Raw genomic sequence first — 12,325 nt, 5'->3', positions numbered from 1 at the left:
AGTTCAATGTCAAGTTCTTCCCTTTAATAATGACCTTGGCTAATGCTTACCATCCTGGGCCTCAGGTTTCTCATCACAAAAATGAAGACAACTATTGTCTACCCCATCTATGTTTATAGGAACTTATAAGGATGATGGGCACAAAGCAGCAACTCTGTCCCTCATGGGCATGTCCAGGTGCAATGTCCCCTCCCACTCTGGCAGGAAGCGAGGCCTATTTCTTCACCTCTGTGCGCCAGGGTGGCCCTCGTGGCAGCTTTTCTCTGTGACTAGGGCAGGCGTGTTACAAGCAAGACTGCCGTGGAGCCAAAGGCCCTGGAGAGCAAGAGGAAAGAGGGGCAGGGAGGCAGGCAGGGGCAGAGGGGCAGAGCCAGAGACAGCGAGCAGCACACGGTTCCCACACACGCGAGATAAGAATCCTCAGGGGGCTTCCGCCCCAGCCTCTGGGAACGCTCCCTTTCAGATGCTCCCTTTCAGAAAACACCACTGTTCTTCGAGAAGCTCAAGCCGTCTGCAGAGACCATCTGTAGGTGCTCTGTTCCGCTCGGCAGCCCGACCTGATTTCCCAGGTGACAGGAGCATCAGCAGCCTGCAGGGTGTGCGAGCAGCCCAGATGTCCAGCCCTGCGTGGCCTTCAGAGAACCGCAGCCCTGCCTCCATCAAACTGAAACTGCATGAAACAGTCCAACGGGGAACTGCCCGGGTGAGTCAGGTACCATAAGAGATCAAAATAAATTGCATTAAGTCCCACCAAATTTGGGGAATGGTTTGTTTTGCAGTAAATAACCAGTGAATATTATCGTCCCATGCTACATATTCTATCATTCAGCTTCCGTGGCCCTCATTTTTTTACTCAAAAATAAGAAAACTGGAGAAAAGAAATACTCCTTAAAGAAATATAAAGGCTAGCATTCCTTAAATATTTCTTTCTGGAAAGTATTCTGCTCTACATGCATGCTTTTATTCAGTACTTTAACCATATTATGAGGCAGCTACCTCTATTTTACAGCGAAGGTTAGAGAGCTTAAGTAACTTAAATAACATGCCCAAGGCCACACACTAGAAAGTGATAGACCGAAGTCTCAAATGCTGGTCTGTCTGATGCTAAGTTGATATTTTTCCATTGCTACATCAGCTTGTCTCCCGAATATAATGTATTTATTTATTTAGTGCTATTTATCCCAGAAACTGAAATAATACTGGCTAGAATGGGATAACAACTCCTCAACAGCTATAACAATGCCATTCCCCCTTCTACCTCCCCTAGCGTTGTGCCTCACACACTGTCGGCATTTAAAGTTGAGCTGAATTTTCAAAATCTCATGACATTTTATATTCATATAGCATCCAGGAACAGGAGCAGAGAAAACAGGCAAATACACAATTAGATGGGGAAATGCTAATGGCTGTCGTAACCTTATCCCATTCTACTGCACTCATCACCCAAGAAGGCCGAGGAGAAACCATGGATCTTGCACCCTCATTTCAAACACTTGGGAAACAATCTGATGCTGTGTTAACTGGGCCACTGATGTCCCAGTAACTTCTCAAGAACTTGGCATTTAAAAACATTTGAACTCCCGAAGCGAGCTTCTAACTCCTACCACCCACCCTGTGCTGGCCCATCCCTCTGGCTGCTCTCAGAGGGCCAAGCCTGAGTGGCTCCTGAGCCATCTGCACCTTCTCCACCCACACGCAGATGTGTGTGGCTGGGAGTACTCTCCTCCCTACCTCTACTTGCTGTATTTTTCTATGGAAATGCCAACTGTCTTTTCACACGAGGTTCGAGTGCCACTTGCTTTAAGGAGCTTCCCCAATCCACAGCTAAAAGCCATCCTGTCGCATGAACCCCTCCAGTGCTTGCAGGCTCCCGGATGCCTTTCCCATGCTTTGTCCTCGAGTCACTTTGGACACATCTTGCTTCCCCCATGAAGCTGTCAGCTCGTTAAGGACGCGCTTTATTCGTCCTTACAGCCCACATAGGCTCTGACGTACTGCTCTCTTTGAACACTGCAAATGACTTACTAAGTGTTTGTTGAGTGGACTCAAATAATTTTTGAATTATATACTCATCTAAAGCATTCAGGAGAAAATATGATCTAAACCTGTACAAAGATGGTGAAGACACGTATCACAGAGTGAAAAGGGCGGACGTAAAACAGGCTCGCTCCCTTGGGGGGAGGTGGGAGATAAAATTCACCCTCTAAGCATGGCAAACCAAATTTCACTGCCAAAGCTTTTCAAATGTCCCTTTTGATAGAACTCAGCACCTAAAATGCGGAATAATTTTATCATAATGTTTAAAACTTTAAACAAAACAATCCACAATACATGAGAGAAATCATAAGAGTACTGAAATTATTGTCTGTAAGCAGGAAAATATGCATATTAAAAATACCTCATCAGTTCTCATGGTATTTCTATTAGTCCTTGGTCGGTTTAAACATTAAATCACAAAATACAAGCTTCCATTTTCCAGGAAAGAATATGCATCAATAATTTTTATGATTTTTCACATTGATTTTATCAATGCTTATCGACTGTACAGCTTCAAAATCAATGCCATCCACGTCACTCCTGCAGGCCCCCTTTTCCTGAGCAGCTCTACGTGGTTCTGTTCTACCCCAGGGCGCTCAGACAGCGTATCCAGCCGCGCTAAATGATCCATTTCACTTCCTACTGCACGGGCTGAGCTGTGTATCTCATCAAATCTGTCTGTTGAAGGCCTATCCGCAGGTCCTCAGGAGGTGACTGTGTTTGGAGATGGCGCCCTGACACAAGTGACTAAGTTACAGCGAGACCATTCGCGTTGTCCTCTTGATGCAGCCTGACGGGTGTGCTTACGAGAAGAGGAAACACGGACGCACAGAGTCGCCAGGGGTGCCCGTGCCCGGAGGGAGGCCAGCAAGAGGCAGCAAGAGGGCGGCCGTCTGCAGGCCAAGGGGAGGCCTGGGGGGCCCTGAGCCTGCCAGCACATTGATCTTAGACTCCCAGCCTCTTAACTGTGAGGAAATACATTTCTGATGTTTAAACCCCCGTCTGTGGTATTTCGTTACAGCAGGTATTTGTAATGCGCTGCCCTTGGACTTGGGGAATAGTGGTACAACTTCTCACTGAATATGTCTATTAAAGTGAGCAATTTCCTCAGTAGTCTTAAAAACAATAGATATATTTAACTGGTTGTTTCTCTACACAAGGCCAGACAGAAAATCCCAACGAATATAACAGAACAACTATCAAAGTAGTCACACACACATGGTTTCTGAATGCACACTTACTTCACCAGGTTTGGTGTGAGGCACTGGGTGTGAGGCTCACATGTGATGCAAGGTACGCAGGCCCTAGATTCTGAGACAAAGCCAGAGGCAGAAGGTTTCCGAGCTATTTCATAACCTCCTAATCAAACTGAGACATGTTCTTAAAATGCTGAATTTTTCACTATGTTCCTACTATGCTGCTGCCTGCATTCCAGGCAATCTGATTACCTTCTAACAGATTTGTAGGTCCTCGGGTGAGACGAATGCGAGCCCTATCTGACCCTTGATGTGCCAGCACAAGTAGAGGCCCAACCCCACAGGATTCCCTAGCCTAAGACCTAACTAAGAGAGTATCAGTGCATAAGTATCACTGACCCTCAAGGTCATTCTATGTTTTATTTTATGTTACATTTAATTTATTTTCATTTAATTCTAGATTCACCACTTAAAGTCGTTCTTCATCTTGACTTTAGTCCCAGAATGATACAAAGACATCCTGAATTTTGTCACTCTGGCATGTTGTGCACTAAAATTCTCCACAGTGTTTCTTCTTCAGAAGCCCTGAGATGGATGCTGTGGTCCTCAGGAACAAGGCCACGCTTCCTCCGTCTTTCACTTTCCCCTCTTAGCGCCCTGCTCCGGGCTAGGACTGGAGAAGAAAGGCACTAAAACTGCTCTCTGAGTAAATGACACTCTTTGAATTTCTGTAAATCATCTAGTGTCAGGCACCTATCAAATAATTTATTAGATATATTTATTAAAAAAGGGCCTCTCATAAATGTAGCTGGTGGGCAGCCAGCTGGCTGCAGGACCCAGAGAGCTCAGCCACCCTTGTGGGTGTCCCCAAGGGCAGATTCAGGTATTTGAGATGATGCTCTCTGGTGCTAGTGCCTTGCCAGAGAGGTCAGTGAGCCTCATGTCCAGGTCAACACTGTCACACGAACTGCCGTTCTGGGGCTAGAAACTGTCACTGTGAACTGTGGGTAGACCTTCAACCTTGCCAATGCCTGTAACGTTATTTCTCTGAAGAATGAGCCTGTCCCCCCTTGCTTCTTGTAGAATGTGTGAATGGGTATAAGTCAAGCATATATCCACCTGCTGGGTGCAGAACAATGTACTGCACCCTATATGGTTAGCTAAATGTCATTATACCCATTTTCTAGGTGGGGGATATGAAGCACAGAGACATTATAATCATAGTCATGGTTCATGCCCTGTGTTTTGTTGGGTCCAAAATCAAAACTCACATACCCCAACTTTTTAAAAAAAATATTCTGCATAGGTATGCACATGATTATTTAATATTCTTGGAAGACTCTTTGGGGAGAGGAAAAGCTGATTCAGGTCTTGTGTGCATGTTTCCCAATTTCTTTGGATTAATCTCATTCAGAAGCTGGTCATGAACATAATTATTTTGCTATTTGCTACAGACCTAGCAGAAAGAATGGTGCAAAATTGAAAGAGGTATGTTTCCAAGTTACCTGAAATTCTCAAAGTGCAAAAAAACCACGTTGCTATTCGAGCTTTGAGTGGCAGAGCGCATCACTATGTCCCTTCGTTTCTCGCCTCTGTAGAGACCATGCTCCCTGCACTTCCTGTGTGCATTTTATGCTCAGGGAAAACTGAACACAAATTCCCCATGAGATGCAGATTTTTACTGCTATGCACTCTTATTTTCATGCTGGTATCGCAGTTAGGCAGCTAATTTTCCATATAAGGCAGAAATAATACCCTCTTTTCCTTCTCAGTCAAGAAAAAAATCCTGCAACTTGCCCTAGTCACTCTCATTTTCTTAAATAGGGCCCTAAAGTATTTTATGATTATCTTTATTAGTTGGAGACTATATCCAGGCTTGAAATAATTCTAATGAAAAGAAAACGACTATTAAAATATTCTAACTAGTTTCAATTGACCATATTACTGGCAATGGAAAAAATCCCTAATGGCTAAACCTTTTAAAGCTAATCTGCTTTAACACATTTTAAAACTGATGTGCCATTTGAGATTTAGGTGTTAACATGCAAAGTGTTTTCTTTTTCTATTCTTATATTCACTTGTTATTTCATTCCCCCTTAACTTTTTGAAAATGAGATAACCCAGTGATATTCCCTGGAGTCGCATGAGTAAGTGAAAAATGAATCTCTATATTCAAACGATCATAGTAAAAATATGCCAAAGAATAAAGTGAAAAACATATTTTTTTGTGTAGATGATTATCTAACAATGCATATACCAAATCAACTGGGTTTACCTGAGGAGAACAAAGTTCTTAACAGATAGAACATTCACATAATTGTGTTGAGTTGGGGTAATATGGTGGAAAATGGCTGGAAGCTAGTCAGATCTTGGTTTAAATTCCAACTTTATAACTCTTGAGCTTGATGAACTTGAGAGAAGTATTTCAGTCCTATAAGCTTCCATTTCTTTGTCTGTAAAATTACGATAATATCACACATTTTGGAGTGAATACTAAATAAGGCATTTAGAGTAGGCATTCAACACCTGGTTTCTACTCCATAGGTGTCTTGATAGACAATTTTAACACTCATCAATGAAATGCTAAGAAAGAAACCAAGTTTTCCAAATTCAAAGAGACACTTAAGAGATTTCTTGAGGAATGTATTTGATTTCTGGCTATGAACTCTCTTCTAGACACTATATTGAATATTCAGGAAAAACTCGATCCTTGTAAGGTATAAATATTTATATTCAAGGGCTAATTATGCCATGTTGAGATTTTGTTAAGAAAAAAGCCTGAGATACATGCTCTTATGAAGCTTCGGGCTGTCTATGTTTTATAGAAGATAGAGTCTTCTAATTATAAAAAGAAAAAAAATGGGTTTTTTCTTCTTTCATCTCTTCTGAGCTATGGGAACTTGAATATATCATAAACTCCCTGTAACTCTTTTACTTTACCATAAATTGATGGCAGTGATAATTCGGACTGCTATAGTGATAATTAGAATAATTTCTTAAGACAGTACCGATAAAATGCCTTACATGCCATGGAGGCAGGGTGCTCTCATTCAAGTAACTTAGATTTATTCTCAATCAAGAGGTAGGAATACTGAGACTTGTGAAGGTTTTGTACACTTTAACACAGTCCCTTGCTGTACCAAGGGAAAATAACACTCAGTCCCATGGAGGAGCCGACGGCAGAGAAAGCTTTCTCAGGCCCCACCCTCCTTGGGGACTTTGTGGAGCTCTAGGAAGCCAGATACAGTCCCTGGGAGTAGAAGCTCATAGAGTGGCCCTGAGGAAGTGCAGAAAGGACTTCATCTTTCCTGAAGCTTTTCCTGAGAGAGTTCCTGTTTCTGCATTATTGATCTACAGATGGTCAAGAATTATCAAGGGAAATCAGTCCCTCAAATTCTTTCAGAGGCACAGTAAAAAGTGGAAAGCACACTCCACTCTCTGTTTTCTCATCTCTTAGGATCCCATTTTATAAATCCCCATGAACAACATAAGAAGCTATTTTAAATATAGCAGCACAGAAGGGGAGGCTGTAAGTGGATTAACCATAGAACATCTTCATGATGCCGAGAGGGAAAAGAATGCTCTTCCAGGCCATTTAGATCAGCACCTTGGCGATGACAGACTGATGTTTAACATTCGCAGCAATGAGGGGCAGAAGCAGAAACGAAATCGTCCTTTAAATAAGCTGCTGAACTTTAGCATGTGCCATAGTAAGAGATTTTCAATCTTCTTAACTCTGAATCTGTGTGCTTTGAATCCTAATTACTGCTGTAGTCTTTGGGACAATTGTGGGCATTATAAACCAAATCCATTCATTCATTCAACAAACATTACTGAGCATCTATTAAGTAGCAGAGATTTTGTCAAATACTGTAATTTTACAAAGACGAACAGTCAAGAGTTCGTCCTTCAAGGGCTCCCAGTCTGGCAGAAGCACCTAAAGGCTATTGCAGTGGTTCTCAGAGGTGGTGACTCGTGAGATTGTGCTCAAGTACTGACCTTTACAAGTGAGTCTGAAATGCTCCCTCCATGCTGTTCATGGTAATCCCCAAAGTATTTTATTCTTGTTTCTCTGCATTTCAAAGCATTATCTTAATTGAGGAAAGGGTGAAAGTCCAGCGAGCAAAGCAGAAAACCACAAGCTCACTTAGGAGAATGCATCATTCAGTGATGAGCATCTGTCACATACATTTATAGATTAAGCGACGAAGACTACTCAGCTTGACTCAAAGTCGGGAAAGTCATTTGTCACTCGTGCTTTGCTCTGAAAACTGGCTATTGTTTAAGAAATCATATTTGTAAATAGAGAACACCTAAGAAGCTAAATTAAATCATCATCTTTAATTTGGTTGCTTAAATTAAAACAACTAAAATTCTATGGTTTCTCATGATGCTCATAAGGAAACTGAAAAGAAAGGGGGGGTGAAACTCTTCAACCCAATTAAGATAGAGTATTACTCCATTTCAAAAAAATTGTCTTTCTCATTGAGTTTTCAAAACTAGATGAAGTGAAATAGGCATTATTTTTTCTTCAAATTCTATGACCTTACATTTATAGTCTATTCTCACTCCTTTTCTACAGACCAATGGGGAAAAGACCAGTTCTTTTTCTAAGGCTAATTCTCTTACCTGTGTCCCCATTACCACACCTTCTGTCATGGTTCTTACTTCTGGCTGCTGCTGGGGCCCCACTGCACTAATTAAATTGGAATCTCTTGGGGTGGGGCCAGGGTTTAAGTATTCCAGGAGATTCTTTCCTGTGTATCCAGGGTGAGAACACCACCCTTTTGTCTCTTGGGCATCTTCTCCACAGTTATTCAATGTCCCTAATGCACCTTCTCAGAAAAAGTACCTAAAACTAGAAAAGAAGGCCAAAAATGTGCATGGTGCATCTCAATATAATGTTGGAGCTAAGGCCACATAATGATTGTCTTAGGGAATGTATTTAATTCCTCACATGTTTACTACTGATCAAAAGTCCAAAGTGTTAGAGGAGACACATCTTAAAGTGTACGTTTTTGTCCAAGAGACATGAAAATAATGTCTGACTGATAGAACTGATAACCCCAGTGACTTACACCCTGCTGGACATGAATAAGGTTTACATATAACCTGGTAATCGTATCCTAACATATCTTTATTAGATTGCCTATTACAGGGAAAATGGAAGTGCCTGTGGCCAGGACCCTCACCTGACCCTAAACTACTTGATGGTGTAACTGGCCTACTGCTGGGCTAATGCTCACACACCCACAGGCAACAAGCTATTACTGACTGAGTCACTGTATATAAAGCTCTGCCCAGGGCTCTGATGGAGGCAGAGACCGAGGTGGATTATGGACCTGCAGACTGCTTGATGCAGACGTAATTACAGTGCTCAACCTGCCTTCATGAGAATAAAGCCGGATATAAACCCTTTTACCCCAAGAACATTCCGTTGTCATTTCTCAGTCTCACTGAATCCATAGTGCACTTGCCTGAGGCTGAAACTTCCAGGCAAGACATCTATAAATATCTTAGCTTCTCGGACGCTGTAGGAACAGGTCATAATATGACACTACTTTCTTCATTAATTAATGAGTTATATAAAATCTTTGGCTTTATATTGCTATTTGTCTGTTATGATTTGAAAATTTAAATAGCTTGGTTATTTGATGTGTTAGAAGTGGAAAATTAAAATCTGTGGGAATACATAAATGTAAATTGAAAGTATTCTTCAAGGATAAGTGGCTATTTTGGGGGAAGGAATCAAATTGCTATGTAGGGTTGGTGAAAGTGGGAATTTATAATTTTTATTCTGCATGCTTTGTTGTTTTTGAACTTTTTGCCAGTATTCATTTCTTTCATTCTCTATCACTCTTTTTTTAAAGCTAACTTTAAAAAGAATGAAATGGGAAATAAAAATGAAACATGAAAAATACTCAGATAAATTCTACTGCAAAAAGATGATTATTCCAACCAAGCAAAAATACTAAAACCCTTTGTGAGAAAAACCTAGAGAATAAAAGACAATAATTTATTGAGAACTGATCATAAAAGAATGTCAGCTCATATCAACGGGTATGCTGGTAGCTTAGTTTTGTTCTCATGTAAAAATAAACCCAAGTGAGCGCCCTGTAAGAGAAACGCTAAAGGAGCCCTAACAGTAACTGTAACTGTGAGAATTCACTAGGAACATCAGCTGACGCCTTTTTCCAACATGGGAATACAGATTCAGCCAGAACAACAACCCCTTGTGCTGGTAATAATGTAGTAACTTAATAGAGCCTAGTGATAACAGCGGTTGCATTCAAAATTAGCCACAGTTTGGCCTTGGCATTTTATTATTATTTTTTTTTTTCCTATAAAGTGAAGTCATAAGTATGAGTTTTTTCAAAGCTGGGCAAGGACATAGTTAGTGTTCGACTCCATTTAGCTAAAGTGCTTTCTGACAAATGAGTTTCTGTATTTCCTTAGGTATAACTACTTTATGAACAGTTTCTGTAGAACCAAAATATAAAGAGTAATCTGTTTTTCTACTCTGTAATAACATCTGGTCAAATCACAGCTTTCCGGTAGCCTGGAGCATTGCGGTAATGTTGGCTAAGTCTGTTTGATGGCTTTGGGCTACATCAGTTCCTGGAAGCAGCGGTGACTTCCTCAAACTTGATATTTGTTGGAAAAGCCTTTTTGGGCAAGAGAGAAAGATTTTACTGTGTAAATCCAGAAGAGGCCAATTTCAAAGAACAACATCAACAGGAAAAAGAAAAGTCAGAACAAGGTGTGTCTGTGATAGACCATCACCCTCTTTAGATATCACAGCCAATGTCTTTGCTTTGGAAAAGAGTAAAGCGCATTCGCCAGGAACTGTGCCAAAATAGAATATAATTATTTCCTTGAAAGTAATAATAGGAGAAGATTAATCTGTTAGATTGCAGCAGGCAAACCCAAAGGGCTTTATTCTTTTTATTTGCAGGAATTAATCTTTTGTCTGACAGGGCAGTTATAGAAAAATCATATTTTAATAAAATGGTTCATGAGATAAAGAATAAGTCTTGAATCCCCAAAAGAAAAATCACTCATTTGGAAGTCTGCTGTGTCTTGCAGAAAGACAGGAATTCGGGGGCATACATGTGACACCGAGAACCGAGAAGACCACGTTCAGGTGCAGAGGGGGCTGTGCACTGAAAACCGAGAAGACCTCGTTCAGGTGCAGAGGGGGCTGTGCACTGAGAACCGAGAAGACCTCGTTCAGGTGCAGAGGGGGCTGTGCGCTGAGAACCGAGAAGACCTCGTTCAGGTGCAGAGGGGGCTGTGCGCTGAGAACCGAGAAGACCTCGTTCAGGTGCAGAGGGGGCTGTGCGCTGAGAACCGAGAAGACCTCGTTCAGGTGCAGAGGGGGCTGTGCGCGCTGAGAACCGAGAAGACCTCGTTCAGGTGCAGAGGGGGCTGTGCGCTGAGAACCGAGAAGACCTCGTTCAGGTGCAGAGGGGGCTGTGCGCCGAGAACCGAGCGCGTGGTTCCTTCGACTTCCTGGTATTCCTGAAGATGTTTCTTTCATGGAGATCAAAGGAGAGCCTATATTACAGTTTTTGTTTTATCTGCAAACGATGATATCGTCACCGTTTTACATGCTAGATTTACAACGAAACTCTTCGTAGCAACAGATTTGGGTTAATGATAAAATTGAGTGTGGCTTTCACACATAGCATGTTTTCAAGCCTTAACTCTAATTCTTAGTTTTCCTGAAGCTAATTGCTTCTCTGCAATGTTTGCTTGCATGTTAAGTTGTTTATGTGAATGCCCACAAGCATACTTCTGCACTTAATTTTGACAGAATGTGGCTCACACATGGTCATGTTAGGATATGTAAAGATGGCCAGTGAGAAAGAGTGAGCTTTAAAATCCACAATCCCAAAGTACACCTTTGCTTTAGGGTTCTGATTATGTCATCCTTGCACTTATTCTTTGCAATGCCCCTCTGTGTCTCTGATTCTGGTAATTGTTTCCACAATCTCTAGTTTACTCCCTATGAACTGGTGTCCCAGCTAATACAAATTCAGCAGCTGTTACCAAGGTTCAACAAGCTCTCCACTTACTTCCCTTCCTATATAATTGAACTCTTTAGTTAAGACCACTAATCTGCACCGGAACAACATGGACACAGAGTGTGAAATTCATCTTGGCCAGATAAGCATTCATTGTTTACTTTCAGAAATGTTGACACCACCTCCTCTATTCATTGTGCCCTGGGGGCACACTGATCCCCTTCCTCCCCAGCCTCCCCTGCAACAGTAACTCAAGCTTATAGTCAGCACATTATGGAGGGTTAATAAATGGTTCTTGGATGACTGAATGGATGAATGAATGAATGCATATATTCATATAATCATATTTTGAGAAATCTTGAATTGTGTCACTTTATTAACTGTTTTTGATTGAAATTACCATAAGCATTTTATAAAAATTTTGAATGGAGCAAAAAAGTACATGAGTAAAAAGTCAGTTTCCCTTGCACCTCAGAACTCAGGAACTACTCTTATGTATCTTTCTACACATAGTCTATGATACCAAAGTGCAGATGTACCTTAATTTTGCCACTTTTTACAAATGAGATTATCCTCTACAAACAGTCCTATATCTTGGTTTTATTTGATAATAAATTCTGTAAATTATTTATATCATCATATAGATCTTTCTTTTTCATAACTTGATAGTACTTCAATGTATGAAATATATAATGGATCTTGAATTGTAGTTAAAGAATTAGAATACAGGGAAGAAATTAATAAGTAAATCTCAGTTTTGCAAAATTACAAACTCAGAGGTTCAGTAGTTCTTTTTTTAAATTAGTCTTCGAGTGACCTTGGGCATCTGAGTAAAAATATTAGAAAAATAAAGAACAACAGTAAAAACAAAAAAGAAAGTATGACAAAAAAGATTTCTTTTTTATTAGAACTTCTAGAAATAAACTTCTGATTTATCTTCTCCATAACTCATTTTCCTGGCAAGAAATGAGGAGATGTGTTAAGACATGACTCCACCCAGGCCTTGGGAGCAGGGAGTTACTAATGATGGAAGGAGAAGGGAAGGGGGTAGAGGTCTGAGGACCA

This window comes from Manis javanica, chromosome 7 (assembly GCF_040802235.1).
Source record: "Manis javanica isolate MJ-LG chromosome 7, MJ_LKY, whole genome shotgun sequence".
NCBI lineage: Eukaryota > Metazoa > Chordata > Mammalia > Pholidota > Manidae > Manis > Manis javanica.
This window is presented reverse-complemented; position numbering follows the sequence as displayed.